This window comes from Tiliqua scincoides, chromosome 1, assembly GCF_035046505.1.
Source record: "Tiliqua scincoides isolate rTilSci1 chromosome 1, rTilSci1.hap2, whole genome shotgun sequence".
Classification (NCBI taxonomy): Eukaryota; Metazoa; Chordata; class Lepidosauria; order Squamata; family Scincidae; genus Tiliqua; species Tiliqua scincoides.
In genome coordinates this window covers 257,814,670-257,829,212 of record NC_089821.1, presented here as the reverse complement: position 1 = coordinate 257,829,212, position 14,543 = coordinate 257,814,670, and the positions used below count along the sequence as shown (strand labels likewise).

Sequence of the window (14,543 nt, the reverse complement as noted above, 5' to 3'; positions counted from 1 at the left end):
TCCCATATCTTGAATATGATCAAGATATGTATATTTTCTCTTCTGTCATTTGCAGCTAATGAGTTCCCAAGTGAGGAAAAAGTGCTTAATTTTGATAATGAACTGTTTAATGACATCACTTCCTGCCTAATGACATCATTCAGCCCTCAGCAGGCATCATGAATGCTATTCAGCCCTCTGCATGAAATGAGTTTGACACCCCTGGGTAGGTGGATTAGGCTGGTGGAAAAGAATGTGGATTGCATCCTGCCAGGGTTTAGAATTTCCCTAATTTACCCCTGACTTGCTGGGTGATAATCATGACACTGTGGCCCAAATCCTAACCAACTTCCCTACACTGATGTAGCTGTACCAATGGGGCATGTGCTGCATCCTGCAGCTGGGTGGCAGTCACAGAAGACTCCTCAAGGTAAGGGGATGTTTGTTCCCTGACCTTGAAACTGCATTGCCTTGACCTTGGCACTGCAAAGTTGATTAGGAATGCATCCTATGTCCCTTATCCCGTATGCCAGCAGCTGCTGCTATTATTATTATTATTATTAATAACAGTGTTAGGTCTACCATGGGTCTACTTGGATCCATTCCAGCTCGATCACTGGTGCAGGACCAAGTACCACCATGTAGGGCTTTCAAGCCTGGGACAGGGGATAGGATCCAGCGGCAGCCTCTGCTGCCAACCCCACCCCCTCCTATGCCTGGACTGTCCTCCCCCTGCCCTCCCCCCACCCAGTTTTGCCCACCTTCTCCTGCCCCCATGCCTCTCCAACCAAGTAGACCCATAGCCTAGTGCCCTTAAGGGATTGAGCCTTTAATTATTTTTGTTTTTTATATTTCTCTCACTTAACCCACTTTTGCCTGGCCCACAGGTGTACACATTTGGTCCCTGTTGTGTATATGCAACGTTGTGCAGAAATGGCTTAAGAAACAGTATACAGGTCCAACCTTGTTATACACGAATTTTTTATACACAGATTTGACAACACAAATGGCCACTGCAAATGAGAAGGAATGTGCTGATCCCTGGAGAAGGGGGAAAATGCATCCCTTTAAAATCACAGTTTAAAAAAGAGAGAGGGCAGCCAGTTGACAATCCATCAATCAGTCTCTTTCTAGGCTTCCATCTGAACCAGCGACCCCTCCCTTCCCCCTGAGCACATGAAAGAAAGATCATCACTTTGCATTGGTGAAGGAAGGGATTGGAGTGAAGCCTTTCTAAACCTTTCTAAGCATCTGGAGAGAGATGGATTGTCTTCTTAATGACTATCTTACAAATGTCAGCAATGACTATCACAAATGTCAGCAAGGCTGCTTTTAAATTGCCCAGCAAAGGGACATTGCTTTTTAAATGGATTTGCTTTAATGCATTTAAGGGGTCACCAGAGAGGATGGATGCCTGCTGGCCCTATGCCACCAAACCAGGTTCCCAGGGTATTTGTCCCCCTTGCCCCCCTCAGGCATGCCACAGGCAATCACCCCATTGGTATGGCTGCATTGACACTGGTTAGGTAGTTAGAATTGAGCTATTAGATAGGCCTGCCACCATTAGCCATATTTATATACCTATGAAGATAATCATTATTATGACTGTTTATAGCCCGTTCCCTTCATGCTTCACCTACATTTTGTTTGTTGTTTGATAAAGTCTCCTAAAGGCTTAGGAGCAGGGTTGGAAAGAAAAGGTGCCAGTCAACTTTCCTGTCTACCAGCACAGATTTTCCTGTTCCTAGATTCTGGAATGTGCTGTCACCATTTTCTGGAAGAGATCCTATGCCTAAATAACTTAGGTAACTAGCAGGAATGCAACAGAGCCAGCTTTTCCCAGCACAGACAGGAAGTGACAGGGAAAGTTGTATCTACTAAATTTTTGCGTGTCATCATGCAGATTTTAAAGGTAAAAGAACTCTGCCAAAAAATATAAAAATAAAAACACCCTTGTTAACTAGCCATGTATGAAGCTTGTCTGAAGAAGGAAGGTTGTTTCCTAGATTCTTCTTTCTTGACCTCTATGCCTCCACCCCTCATTGTCCCTTGTGTCCCTGCTTTTGCTCCTATTACCTAGCCAATTCTGCTTCATTCAGCCATTATAGCTTCCAATCAGGATCCTTATCTGCCCTGCAGTCATTTCTTGCTCTGCTCACATCACTGCCAATATACAATTTCTGCTGTCCTTAGGTCCTTTGTGAGTTTTATCTGCCACACCCCTATGGGTCTCTTGCTGATCAATTCTTTCTCTTCTCTGTCCCTCTTTTCCTCAAATCATACTTCCATCATCTAATGCTACACATGTGTCATGTTCATGTAGTAGATACCATTTAACAAAGTTCTTTGCTGAGATGAAAAGGAAACTCCATACACCAAAGGCTCCCAAAATGTGCACTGTGATGCTCCAGAGTATCACAAGGCATTCTCTGTGGGGCATGGGACACACACCACCTGGCAGCGAGACCAAGCTGCAACCCTGCAAACAGCGGCAAGAAGATCAGCATGGGGGCAGAGCTGCTGCATAAAGTTTTTGTGTGCTTGAAAAGGTCCAATTACCGCAGCTTATAGGGTCACTTCCGGCCTCCAAACTTAGAAGTGGCAATGTCATTGCACAATCACATTCAATGTCATTGCCACTTCCTTCCTGGTGCCAGGGTGTCACAACAAAGGTATATTTGGGAAACACTGCTATACACTGTCCTATCAGTTTCATATAGAAAGTATATATTTTACTCTGAAAGTACAGGTTGAGACTAATTATTCATGTAGGTTCCCTTCCAAGTACTCAAGTGGATGGCAAAAAACACACTATGGCAAATCAATTTAAAAAACAAAGTTTCTTTGTTCCAGTGATTTAAAAACAGCCTTGATTACCTTTGTGATGTAAAGAGGCATTAAGAAGAAAACCCATCAATCAGTCCTCCTCTAAAAGCTTACAAAGGCACTTCACTCAGCCCCTCCCTTCACCAGTGCAAAATGATCACCCTTCTTTCACGTACTCAGGGTGAAGGGAGGGGTCCACTGGGGAGAGAAGGATTGATAGTCAGCCAGCCAGCTGCCCCTCCTCTTTCATTAAGGAGGTTAAAGGACTGTTCAATTTTTTAAACTGATTTTAAAGTGCATTTTTCCCCTTCTCCAGGGATCAGCACATTCCTTCTCATTTGCAGGGGCCATTCGTGTCAAGTCAAATCCATGTATAAAAAATCCGTGTATAAATAGGCTGGATCTGTATTACAGTTTAGATATAATTTAAATATCATTGATAAATTTACATTAAAAGCTAATAAAGAAAATGTTCAAGACACCAAATGACCTTAGATGTTGTGATGATTATGGCTGCAATCCTAAACACACTTACTAGGAATTAAGCTCAATTTGATACAATAGACCTTACTTCTGTTTAATGTGCAGCATATTTCTCTGACAGATTGATAAATTACTTTGGGCCAGCTCATCCATACTTGGAAGATATAGAACAATCCCAATAGGGCATAATAGATTTCTGTTTTCCACTTTTCTCACCTTACACTCAGTGCATGCTCATGGGCACAAGCACAGTTAGAATAACAAATCATCATGAGGAATAGAAATCAGTGCACACCTCCCATATCTCTGTCCAGCTCTCCCCACTTTATTCAGTCAGAAAAACACAAGATCTGAGCTTGCACTCTTTAATCAAGCAAAGGAAACAAGCTAGATGGTGATATGGGAGGTATGCACTGATCTTCCAGGCCATTAACTGCCCTGGTATTGCACCAGTTCAGGCACCCATATGACTAAGCTAAGGGGGAAAGAGAGCTCTGTAATGCTCTACTGGGATCCTGCCAGAGACACTGTGTCCATATAATCAATTATCATGTTCCTTATATAATAAAACTGCTGTTTAAATGAACACTGTAATTTGATTCATCTATTTTATTTATAGATTTATATGCCACACTTCCACCATAGTGATAAAAGCAACTGACCAAAAACACATTTTTGGGTCTACAGCAAAAAATAACTGCATTATTAGACATGCTGAGATCCACTATAAAATGTTCATTCTGAAAACGGAGAAGAAGAGCTGAAATAGATCTTAAATTAGAATATCTGACTGACATTTGGGGATTTTATATGAAATGTATTTTTTTTTCCGATTACGCAGCATTCTGACAGAGTTGTATCTTCCTAATAAGCCTCCATGCAAAAATATTTAAAAAAACCTCACTCAAACATTTCTTCCCTTTTACTTCCTTTGAATCCAGTTTTTTTTTTTAAATTCTTAACAAAATAAATGACAGAATGAAATAAAAATGGGCTGATGGGCAGCCCAGTCATAATGCTGGGCAGTGCTGGTGGCTTATGCACTACCCCAGCAATGGGTGCTGCAAACATGCTGTAAGGCACATTGCAGCAGTAGGGAAGGAAAGGCTCCAGGGGGAGGCCAGCACCAAATGGCACTGGGCCTCTGCATCAGTCAGAGGTCCAACAGCAGTATGCTCCCACCAAGTGCTCTGGAGGCATTCCTGGGCGGGAGGAGGGCAGGTCAGGGACAGTTAGGCCCTGGAGGGGGTAGGAACAGCAGCCTCAGTTTGGACCCTGACATGGGTCTCCTTGGTTCTGTGCTAGCTAAGAGCCCAATCCTGTGCTCGGCGGCACAGCTTCGGCACGGCTCCCGCCCGTGCTAGCCCAGTGCCGGCCAGTGCTGGGCTAGCGCAGGCTGGTCGCCCAGCCTCCGTGGCTCAGCGGTCTCATGGACACAGTAAACGGCACAGTAAGCAGGGGCGGGGAGGAGGCTTTCCAGGAAGGGGGAAGGCCGGCGGGGGGTGGAAAGAGGGCGGGGGGAGAGAGGGAGGCGGGTCCACGGAGCTCTGCTCTGCAGGATCCAAGGCACTCGTGGAGGGCTTGGCGCCCTACACAAGTGCCTTTACCTTACCATCGGCGATAAACTGAGTAGCCCCATTGCGGGGCTGCTTTCCTTACCTGGGGGAAGGGGGCGAAAGTCTCCTTCTCCCGAGGCGCCTCCAGCGGTAGCAGGATCCAACAGCAGCCGTTCTTGGTGCTGCCAAGCCTGGGCGCCCCGGGCAGTTCAGGACTGGACTGTGAATTACTTCTTGACTCATTAGGTCTCATCAATCTTGACCCATTGAGTCTCAACAGAAAGACACAATCTATCAAGAAGCAGAAGTTAACTGCCTTCTGTTAACCTCGATCTAATTTTTTCAAGCATTAAGGCTACCAAGTTTCCATATCCAGGGGGGTTCCTGGAACAGATCCCCCATAGATATGGGGGCACACCTGTACTTGAATGAGGGCCCAATCCTATCCAATTTTCCAGCACAGATGCAATCTTAATAAAGGCCCAAGATAAGCGAACAAATGTTCCCTTACCTTGAGGAGGCTTCCATGACTGTCCCTCCACAGCAGGATGCAATGCACACCCCATTGGCACACCTACATCAGTGCTGGAAATCCGGACAGGATATGGCCCTGAAGCAGGAGACTGAACCCAAAGATGGGCAAAATCAGAGCCCAATCCTGTGCTCGGTGGCATGGCTCCGTGCCGCTGAGCACTGTTGCAAACATGCCATAAGGCATGTTTGCAAGCCTCACCGCTGCACCGGCCGGTGCTGGGCTAGAGCGGGGCGGTCACCCAGCCTCTGCATCTTGGCGGTCTCCCGGACCACAAGCTGCAGCACGGTAAGCAGGGGCGGGGAAGGGGACGGGGAGGAGGCATTCCAGGGAGGAGGGAGGCCAGCAGGGTGCGAAGAGAGGGCAGGGGGAGGCGTGACGCCGTGGCATGACACAGGAAGGGGGCAGGCTGGAGGCGTGCCTGGGGGAGGGAGGGAGACGGGTCTGCGGAGCTCTGCTCTGCAGGATCCAAGGTGCTCGTGGAGGGCTCCGTGCCCTACACGAGCACCTTTACCTTTACCCATTACGAGGTTGCTTACCTTACCTGGGGGAAGGGGATGATAATCTCCTTCTCCCAAGGCGCCTCCAGTGGTAGCCCCAGGTGCGCAGGATCCAGCGGCAGCCGTTCTTGGTGCCGCCGAGCTTAGGCACCCTGGGCAGCTCAGGGTTGGGCTACCCATCCTGTATGTAGAGCAACAGTAGTTGATCAAAGAAATAAGTACAGGAACAGCCAACCTCAAACCATGTTTTACTTCTAAAATGGCAAATATTTGCTAGAAAGCCTGCTTCGTCTCATGTACCCCATAGGAAAAAATTCTATGAATTCTAATAGTGGAGATATTATCTGACTTTTTAGTTCAGGCTACCTCCATTGCTCCAAAGGAACTTACATGGAACCTATTCCAAACCCTGAATACTATCAGCAGCAGATAGTGTGGGTGTATCTCTGGATGGGATATGCCCCTAAACAGAATCATGTGCATGTTCAAAAGCATAAATACCCAGTGTAGTGCTTCTACTTCAAAGAATACCTCTTCTCACATGAGAACATGTATTTTGATGTCTTGTGTATACAGTGCAAAAGCTGTCTTGTTCTCTAGAGCCACTCAATGAACTTTCTGCCACAGTTTCTCTCAGGAGAATTAGGAAAATGGTTAGCAATTTTATTTAATGTACAGCAAAGCATAGTTCAAAATTTAGTTTTGGCTATAAACAGTGTGAGCAAATTTCTTGAGGAAAACTGGGATAGTATCAAATTTTAAAAAATTGCATTTGTATCAGAAAATGTTACTTAAAAAAGCTTCCATCCTTGGTAATATTCAAGGGTCAATGGTAGCTAAGGTAGAGTCCAGTTCAGCATAAAACACAGAACGCTCATGCAAAAGTGTCTGTGGTCATAGACTTGACACTACAGTTATTCTGCTGTCATGCAACCTTTTTCAGAAATTTTTTTCCAATATAATCTACCTATCTCTTAAGACAACAAAAATGTCTGGGTCATTTTTTAAATCATGTGATTACGCATTTCTGCAATAGGATTTTAAAAGGAAGGGAACTATTATTGTTTTATCAAAAACATAACCCTTCCTCTATCACATCAAGCTGGATTTTAAAAAATAATAATCAAAATTACAAAAATGAAGGTGTACATCTTAACTGGGAAATAGTGGGGTAACTAATTTCCAGGCATATGTAATACTATGTTGTCCAGTTATGTCATCTGAAAATGTTACTGTATAAAAAGTTAATTTTACACACATAATGAGAGAGCGAGAGAGAGAGCGAGAGAGAGCGCTGTATTCTTATTGGAAAGGACATTTGTTCATGGGGTGATTTAAACACTACTTATTTTTTGTTTTGGTTTCAAACCAAGATACTGTTAACAGTGCCACCATTTCTAAACATGAAAATCATTCTGAGGTGACAAAATTCAAAAGTACCTGTTTGCTTCCAAGAATATACATTTTATCCCATTTTAGGTTTTAGCAATGGGATCACAGGGATACAAGACAGAAATATCCACCTACAGTAATGCCCTAAATTTGAAAGGCCATCCAATTCAGAGCGCTGTTCCTCCTTTTAATCTGCACCTCACAAACCAAATACTTCTTGAAGTTTCCCTGCCATTACAGTACAGCACAATGAATTCATTTCAATTTATGTGGTTTGTTCACAGCAACCTTGTTTTCCTCCCAAAGTGGGGGGGGGGGGAGAGAAAGAGGCCAATGATAGAGAAGCTGAGGTGGAAATGTCGTCTACAAAGTCTTTGAGGCATTCCTGTCAGAGAGGTAAGTGGATGAATGCATGACAAGTATATAGCAAGGAAACTGCAGGAGGTAATAAGGGCAGGAGAAGCATCTTTTCAAGGCTACAATCCAACCCACACTTTCCTGGGAGTAAGCCCCATTGACTAATGGGACTTACTTCTGCGTAAACATGCAGAGGCTTGGGCTCTGAGGCTGCACTTGAAGTAAGTCCCATTGACTCTAATGGGACTTACTTCCAAGTAAACATGCAGAGGCTTGGGCTCTGAGGCTGCATTTTTCTGGGAGTAAGTCCCATTGACTCATGGGACTTACTTCTGCGGAAACATGCAGAGGCTTGGCCTCTGAGGCCGCACTTCTATGCACTTTTCTGGGAGTAAGCCCCATTGACTCCAATGGGACTTACTTCTGCGTAAACAGGCAGAGGCTTGGCCTCTGAGGCTGCACTTCTATGTCCAGGATGAGGCTGTCAATGTGCGCCCACCACAGTGAGACTCAGCGTCCTGCTTAACCCCTTCCTGCTCAGCCCGCAGGCGCACACATTTGATCCCTGCTGCGTACGTGCAACGACGGCTCCAGTAAACAGCAGTTATTCGAGAGAGAGCGGCTGTTCCAGCGGGGCGTGCCTGGCGCTGGGCCGCAACGAGCACCGCGAAGTGTTCCGCGAAGCCCCGTTTTGGAGGCAGCGCTTGAAGGCCGCCGAACAGAACCCGAGAAGCGGGAGGGCGACGCCCAAGTCGAGGCAGGCTCTCAAAATGGCGCCTGTCGGGGAGGAGGGAGAGGAACTGCGCCACAGACGCTGGCCGGTAGCCAGCCAGCGCCATCTTCTCCCGCTCGGACAAGGCGAGAAAGCCCCGCCGCCGCGGACTGGACGCTGCTGCTCCTGCAGCCGCTGAAGGCCTCGCTGGAGGGACAGGGAGCGTCCTCGAGCGGAGGCCTCGTCCGCATCTCTGCGCCCCCAGTCCGTGCCCCCTTCACGAACCCGTCCCTGGTCTGAAAGCACAGGCACAATAGACCTTTTACGGACTCCATACTGTCGCCCGAGTTCGCGCCCAGTGTTCGCAGGAAGAGCCCAGTCCCCGTACAGCCAGTGGGGCTCACTCCCAGGATAGTGGCTACGACTGCAGCCCCAGAGCCCCATCCTAGGCACGCCTGCCCAGAAGCAAGCCCCGCTTCAGTCCATGGGGCTCGTTCCCAGGAAAGCGTGCGCAGAACCGCAGCCTCAAGGTCCTTGCAGGGAAGAGGAAAAACAACGACCCACCTCCGAGGCTCCAACAACCGGGCACGGATTTTTCAATCGGTTCTTTATATAATCCTCCTGCCCCCCATACACACCCCCGCCGCCCCACAGGCTGTTCCCATAACTGATCATCTATACACGAAATAAAGTACTTTGGTCAGGAAACTCTCACCCAAAGGTTGACAAGCCCAAGCGTAGGCACCTCTACTCAGAAGTAAGTCCCACTCCAGTCAGTGGGGCTTGCTCCTAGGTAAGTGGCTAGGAGTGCAGCCTCAGCCCCATCCTAGGCATGCCTGCTCAGAAGTAAATCCCATTTTAGTCAATGGGGCTTACTCCTAGGTAAGTGTGGCTAGGACTGCAGCCTCAGAGCCCGATCCTAGGCATGCCTGCTCAGAAGTAAATCCCATTCTAGTCAGTGGGGCTTACTCCTAGGTAAGTGTGGCTAGGACTGCAGCCTCACAGCCCCATCCTAGGCATGCCTGCTCAGAAGCAAGTCCCATTCTAGTCAATGGGGCTTACTCCCAGGAAAGCGTGGCTAGCATTACTTCTGCAAGCGCCATCAGAGTCCTTCCCAGGCATGCCTACTGAGAAGCAGACCCCATAGCAGCCAACGGGGCTCCCTCCCAGGAAAGTGCAGGATTGTAGTCCCGGGACTGCAGCCGGGCTGGATCCATCCCAGGGCGAGCACGGAAGCGCCACGACAGATGCAGAGTGTTTATTCGCCTCGCCATTGAAGAAAGAGCCACGCAGCAGGAAAACGTCCACAGATGGCGGGTGGTGGTGAAGAAAAAGGAAATAAAAATTCGACGGAGGGAATCCCCCCGACCCAGAGCGGAGCCGGCCCCATCTGCAGTCCTCGGGACAACGACGCGGCGGCCGAGAGAAGATGGAGGAGGGAGGGCAGCCCGTGCAAGGAGGCTCGCGGAGCGGGAGAGGGAGGAAAAATCCCCGTCCGCGGCAGAGCCTGCTGGAAGCACGGTGGAAACGGCGGCGGATCCGCAGCGGGAGAGCCCGAGAAGGGGAGTCCTGGCAGCCTCCCGCCCGGGAGGGAGAAGACGGAGCGCCTCCATCTTCCCGGGGAGGAGGAAGAGAAGGCGCCTCGCAGCCCAGAGAGCTGGAGAGGCAGCGCGGGGAAGAGGAGGAGGAGATTGGAAAAGATTATTTTTCTTTCTCCCTCGGCCCCTTCCCCGCTCAGTCACACACACGCCGCGCACTCGCACTCACGCAGCGCTCCTCTCCTCTCCCCCTCGATGGCCACCGAGGGGGCGGCCAAACACACACCCCAAGCACGACAACAACTGATTTCCGAGCGGCTCCATCAATGAGTCATTAAAAGCGGTGCCCCCCCGCTCCCCTCTCCCGAATTTGCATGGCATCAGCAGCAAGAGGGAGAGGAGGAAAAACACACCCCGTCCTCTCCCCCTCGCGCAGCTATCAGCCCGACCTGAAACCTTATCTGTCCTCCCTCTGCGCGTCTCTCCTCGCCTGTCTCTCCCCCTTTAAGAAACCCATTTTGGGAAGTGCCCTCAGCAGCCGCCGCCACAGCCTCCTCTCCCTGCACAAGAAGTCGGCATTTCAGTGCCATGTGAAGCCACATCTGCCCAGCAAGCACCACCCGCGCCAAAATCGCCCTCTTCTTCTTCTTCCTCCCCGCCTGCCCCCCTCCTCCTCCTCCTCTCCCTCTCTCTCTCTCTCTCTCTCCAGATATATATTTATATACATAGCCCCAGAGCCAATGGCTCTCTGGGCTGAAACCTAATATCCTGGTTTTGGCAACTCCTGGTTGTTAATTTGCTCCTCTTTCTTGCTCTGTCTGTCTGGAGACAGATCCCCCCCGTCTTTTCCCTCCCCGAAGGAAGGAAGGGAGGAAGGAGGTTGTGTGTTTTTTTTTCTTCCTTGAAATTTTTATCACAAAATTATAATACACTCAAAGGGAAACTCACCGTCATGAAAAAGCAGTGCCTTGTCAACGGGGTTTCTTCGCCATCACATCAGGGGCTGGCAGTGTAAGAGAGAGAGCGAGGGAGCGAGGGAGGGAGGGGGGAGAGAGAGAGAGCACAACCAGCACACAGTGCGGGAGTACCCAGCCACAAGGAGAGAGCATAGGCACAGGCTGGCTGGCTGCGAGGAGAAACCAAGCACAGCAGCCAGCCAGCCACCCCATTCACTAGCATTACAAGATGGGGAGCGCAGCCCCTGCCTCCCAACTTCGGGGATCTCAAACTTGGTCCCCTTCAAAGGGCTTTGCTTGTTTGCTGGGCACAAAACAAAACAACACCCTCTGTGATGAGGTGGATTTCAAAGGTATAATCTACTTTCGGAAGCAAGGGAGGGGAAAACAAGTGTCCTCTACTCCTCCTTCTGAATCATGAAATGTCTAATTGGCCTTTTTTTTTTTTTTTTTTTTTTGGTTCTTCTCGTTTCCCAACCAGAGTTTTGTGCCCAGGTTGCATATATTTGGGAAAATATGAGCAAAACACTTCATTCCCTTCTTGCTCTTCACTCACCCACACCCAAATCACACAAACACATACACAAAGGAAGTTCAGAAGATTGGGTTGATTCTTCAAAGGCACTCAAAGTGCCCATGCAGTAAGTGGGTTGGCTCCAGAGAACCATAAGAATGAAAATAGCCACTCGTGTTATTCCACAGACATTTGCACAAGCTCTAACACAGCCATTTTTAACCTTTGTCACCTCACGGCATGCCAGCAAGGTGCTAAAATGGTCAAGGTGCAGCACTGTCCGTTTTTGGACCGTTGACACCTGCGCTACTGGAAGGGGGCTCACGTCCCCCAAAGGCCTTGCTAAGAAATTACCCTCCCCCAAACTCCTGTGGCACACCTGCAGTCCATTCGTGGCACACCGATGCGCCGTGGAACACTGGCTGAAAATAGCTGTTGCGGGATCTTGAACTGATGGTGGGGTTGTTGTCAGTAATTTACGAGCTACTATTAAAATTGCCAAAATATAAACTGTCAAATATTGTCAAAATATAAAGGCTATAACAGAATAAAGTGAGTAGTCATTATAGTTTTCTGTACTGTACTCACTTTCTCCTAAAGATCATTTAAAAGTCTAAAATTGGTAACACCATCCACTTATATCAGCTTTATCTTATCTGAGCAAAAAATGCCTTGTTCAACACCTGTCAATCAGTTTCCTTCAATAAGTTTCCTGTGCTAACACTTTTAGAAACAAATTACAATGTTATACTTCCTAATACAATTAACTTTCCAACACTGTTTTAACATTTCAGAGTATTTTTTTAAACTGCAGATGAAGAAATAGTGCATAATTTTTTTAAAAATCTCCCATTCTGGGGAAAACATAGAATTTGGAGATTCCCTTTAAGTGGGCAACATTTCTAAGAAACAATGGAAAGCTCACATCTTATTTGTGTCACACATGAGTCAATATTTTAAGAGACAATATAGAGTATGTTCAAATGTCTTTTTATTGGACCAACTTAAAGGAGGAAATATACAAAGAAATTGAGACAGATTTCACATATGCCAATTAAAACACATTTGATCTTCTTCCCACTGTTGGCATGCATATGAGAAAGATGGAATTACAGTTTTAAATGCTTTTTAAATAAAGTGATGGATTTACAAGCACATTTCAACTTTCTGCATTGTGTCACTTCTGAATGAAAACCCAATTTTAGTCCTCCACCCACATTTACTTCATCTCTCTCTCTCTCTCTCCCTCTCTCTCTCTGTTGAAAGGTTCATGTTAGTTTCACAACACTGGAAAAGCTTCACCCAGCTACCCTCTTCCCATGCTGCCTTTGCTGCTGCTGCTGCTATAGGGAGGCAAGGTTGTTTTCCTTCAGAAGGCATATATGCACACAAGCACTGGTGCACACAATAATATTTTAAATTACAAAAAAAGCAACTGACAAGGAAACAATGATAGTGATAGCCCAGCCTGTCAGTTTTATGAGGTGGGGGGGGGGAGAAATGACTGGAAAGAAGTATACAAGTGGGATTGTCACCAAGTCCGGTGGCAAGACACAGTACTTGGGAAAATGTGGGAATGTCTCCTTCCACACTAGCTAGAGGGAATGATGCTGTGGCATTCAAAAAAAATAAATAGAGTAGAACTTTGTGAACTGTGATAATGTGAATTAACTGAAGCAGATGAAGATTCTGAGAGTGCTAATTAAAGCACTTTAAAATACACATAGGATTTTGGCCTGAGTGTTTGAGTTAAACACATACAAACTAAAATGGTTAGAAAAAATGTACAAAGATTAAAAGAGCTGGGTTATTTAAGGCACAGTGAGATGGGAATTAGCTCAAACAAGAGTGACCATCTAATACAGGGGTGTCAAATGCATATCATACAGAGGGCCAAATAGCTTTCATGATACCCGCTGAGGGCCGGAGGTGAATGTCATTACACAGAAAGTGATGTCATTAAACAGGTCAAAACCAGAAATAAACACTCTGTTCTCATGTAGGAACTCATTAGCTGCTAATGACAGGAGAGAAAATACACAAATCTTTATCATATTTCAAGATATGGAAGAACCCAATTATCATGTGGGTCACCTTTCAGCAATGTCACCTCAGCATTGCTCAACAGCTGAGAGCCTGAGGCCCAGATAAAAAGCTTCTGCGGGCCGCATCCGGCCCCCAGGCCTTATGTTTGACACCCTTGATCTAATACATTGTTTATTTACTCTTTGCTTTTCTTTTTAACATTTTTTACTTGAGCACACTGGTTGAAGTATGAGCGTTAACTATATTTAGCAAACTTTTACCTCATAAATTTGTGAATATGTGATGTGATAAAGCATACAGAAATGTGCCCTAGGTTGGCGCATGAAAAGAAGGATGCCTCACTCGCTAGTTGGGCTTATCAGACAAATATATTCCATCCTAAAAGAAAAATTGAATATAAATTCTACAAATGTCAACCATAAGAACATAAGAACAGCCCTGCTGGATCAGGCCATAGGCCTATAGTCCACCTTCTGTATCTCACAGTGTCCCACCAAATGCCTCAGGGATCACACAAGACATCAAGGGACCTGCATTCTGGTGCCATTCCTCACATCTGGCATTCTGAGATAACTTACTTCTAAAATCAGGAGGTTGCACAAACATATCACGGCTTGTAACCTGTGACAGACTTTTCCTCCAGAAATTTGTCCAATCCCCTTTTAAAGGCATCCAGGCCAGATGCCTTCACCGCATCCTGTGGCAAGGAGTTCCATGGACTAACTCACATGCTGAGTAAAGAAATATTTTCTTTTGTCTGTCCTAACTCTCCCAACACTCAATTTTAGTGGATGTCTCCTGGTTCGGGAATTATGTGAGAGGGAAAACAGCCCCTCTCTATCCACGCTAGCCATCCCCTGCATAATTTTGTATATCTCAGTCATGTCCCACCTCAGGGAACTTTTTTCTAGACGGAAGAGCCCCAAAAGCTGTAGTCTTTCCTCATAAGGGAGGTGCTCCAGCAAGGCTGCTGAGAGTTGGGCCCGGGGCAAAATGCCTGATTGCCCGTCTTCCTAAATTTGTTTTGTACTGTATAGTTTGTTTGGTCATGGCTCAGGTCCCCTGAAAGCCCTAGGGATTTTGCCCCCATCCCCTCAGGCCTGGACATATGTTCAGTGTCAACAGCATTTGCCCCTGTTGCTCAAAAAACCA

General features: G+C 46.9%; 1 protein-coding gene across 4 annotated transcripts in view; it reads right to left on the bottom strand.

Moving 5' to 3' along the window:
* Nucleotides 1–10,876, bottom strand: part of BICRAL (BICRA like chromatin remodeling complex associated protein) — a 36,129-nt gene extending 25,253 nt beyond the window's left edge. For 2 of the 4 annotated variants that reach the window (XM_066622719.1, XM_066622722.1), the window contains exon 1: nucleotides 10,824–10,876. The gene's annotated coding sequence lies outside the window, so the exon portion shown is untranslated. Of the gene's footprint in view, nucleotides 1–5,920; nucleotides 6,054–8,046; nucleotides 8,951–10,823 lie in introns of those variants that run through there. The other 2 variants (XM_066622720.1, XM_066622721.1) reach the window with 2 other exon arrangements.
* Nucleotides 10,877–14,543: the final 3,667 nt, after the last annotated feature.